Genomic DNA, 2,856 nt, shown 5'->3' on the forward strand with positions numbered 1-2,856 from the left:
CAGTTACGCATGGATCAGGCTGGCAGGGGAGTGGTTAGGGGGTGATAAGGCTCACAGGCAGAAGCAGTTAGTGGCAATCAGGTAGGCAGGCAGGTGAGTGGTTGGGAGCCAGGAGTCCCGGATTGTGAGAGGGATGTATGACTGCCAGCAGTTGAACATCTCCTGAGGGGTCCCAGGTTGGAGAGGGTGCAGGCTGGGCTGAGGGACATCCTCCCCACCCCCCCAGTGCACAAATTTCGTGCACTGGGCCTTTAGTTGGTGTATATGTTCCATGGAGGCAAGGGTTTTTTGTTTTGTTTTGATTTGAATGTTTTGTTTTCTAATGTTTCCCCATTATCTAGAATACAAATCAATAATCTTTTTCTCAAAAAGACCTGAAGTATGATCTTCAGTATATCTTCTGATTGTTTGTTGTTTATTTGTATGAGAGGTATTATTTTCTGTATATTGATTTTATAAACAGAAGTGTATTAAAATTCCCTATTATTTTAAGTTTTTTAGTTCATTCTGTTGGATTTTCTTTTTTCTTTTAATTGGGGTGACATTGGTTCTGTTGGGTTTTCCAGGAAAAAATATCATTTTATCTATGAGTAATAGCTTGCCTCCTCCTTCCCAATTTTTATGCCTTTTGATTTATTTCTCTAGTTTAATTATTTTTGCTAAAATTTAAAAAAATATGAATGGTAATAGAACTATCCTTGTCTTGTCCTTGTTTTAATGGGGATACCTCTAGCATTTTCTCATAAATCATAACACTGACTTTTTGGTTTATATCCTATCATGATAAGGAAACAAATTAATCAATTCTTATTTTATTAACAGCTCATTTAAAATCATGAATAGATGTTGAATTTACCAAATACCTTCCCTGGTTTTATAGAAAGCATTATCTGTCCTTTCCTTTGATTTGTTAAACTTCTAATTTTCAGCTTACTTGGTTTTCCAAATAAGTTTTACAATTCCACACTTATAAGGTAGAATCAGTCATAGTCTCTAAGGAATTAGCTTCCAGACCCACTATTGTTATAATCATAGTTTTAGCTATCACCTTAAACATGATGCCCATGGTCTGTTTCACAGTTTAAATTCTCTTGGATAAAATTTTCCTGAGAAAGACTCATTTTATTTTTGTTTACCACCCTCTAGAATTCTATTCTCTAACATTCACACTCTGAAGTCTACTGCCAGCTCCTCATTCACTGATTTCCACTAATTTCATGGTGGGAAATTCTGATCCATTGAGTATTTGTTCTTTCTTTGGAAAGCAGTGTGTTTGCAGTGCCTTTGAGTGGTGTTTCCCATAATTCCTTTCCCTGTATGCTTCCAGGTTGGGGTTAGCCACAAGCTAAAAAGATTTAAAAGTTTAGAAGTTAAGCAGCAGCTCTGTTTAGCAGCTGTATTTACAACTCAATTACTGGAGTTCCAAGCAGGTTGTCCCTGACCCACTGGCTCACCTTGTCAGTAGAGGGCAGTACCTGGACACAAAGCTTATTCAACTCCTGACAGGTTCTCTCCTTAGAGTTCTGTGGGACTAGTGCCAGTGCAATGCCATCGCAAAGCCAGCTTCTCCTGTAGATTACTCATGGCATTGAGGCTGGAATATGAGACAGATGCAGGATCCAGTGTGTCTTTACTTTCATTTGTGCCCAGCTCACCTCCAATTGCCTTAATACTCAATATAGAATTAGTGACTTTTCCACTTTTATGGGAAGCAAATAGGACTGAAAATTGGGACATTTTCCCTTATACTTAACTAATTTCCACTGTGTGCATGTCCTCAATGACAGTTTATATGCATTGCAATGAATGAAACATGTACTACTTAAATATTTCCGTGAAAGGTTTCTCTTAGCCCAGTGATGGTGCCAGCTTGCTGTAGTGATGTTATTTCTACATTAGAGAGGCACCTACCAATTAGACTTTCTTCTCATGAAGCAATAGAATTGCATTTGGTTCATACTGTAGCCCATATTTTCTGCCACCTATACCCGCTGAGGAATTCATCCTCTCATGGTCAAAACCCTCTAGGTTCAATTCCCAGCATGTCTTAACTTCAGCACCATGCACACTTGGGGCCAATAATTCCTTGTTATGTGGAACTGTTTGGTAGCATCCAAGACCTTTACCCACTAGATCCCAGTAGCACTCCCCACTCTGAGTTGTGACAACCAAAACATTGCCAAATGTACCGTGTGTGTGTGTGTGTGGGGGGGGGGGCAAAATCAGCCTTGGTTGAGAACCACTGAGCATTGTGATTCAGACGCACTTGGACATGGGTTTGGGGGAGGAGAAGTATCACAAGTGGAGACCTTAAGTGATGGTGGGAACAATCAGAATACTAATGAATAATATTTGGGAAAGAGGAAAAAGAAGCAATAAGGATTCCATAGGGACCCCTATGCCAAGTCATTACTGCTAAGTGAGCTAGGCAAAGATGGATTGGGATGCCATCTTTTCTTAAGTACTAAAATACATATGGATTCTCTCTGTTTCTTTGTCTTGGCTTCTCCAGGGGAATAAATAAGTTGAGGCTGAGGGTTACTAATTATGTTCATTGACTACATAATAGGTGTTACAATAGAAAAGTAACCAGTTGCAAAGTAATTATGCAAAAACAATATTGCTTTTGGACTTTGGTTTTCAGAAATAGAACAAAGATTCCAGATTGACCCTCCTGTTGAAAACAACTTAACATATGGAAAAGTCATCAACCTCATTAGTAAACAGGGAATTGCAAACTACAACCCCAATGAGACATCACTACACATTAAATGAATTGGACAAAAATTAAAAAATGAAAAAGTATCAAATGTTGGTGAAAGATATAGATCAACATTCTCTCACTGTGATGAAGGT

Source organism: Myotis davidii, unplaced genomic scaffold, assembly GCF_000327345.1.
Source record: "Myotis davidii unplaced genomic scaffold, ASM32734v1 scaffold889, whole genome shotgun sequence".
In the NCBI taxonomy this organism is placed as follows: Eukaryota; Metazoa; Chordata; class Mammalia; order Chiroptera; family Vespertilionidae; genus Myotis; species Myotis davidii.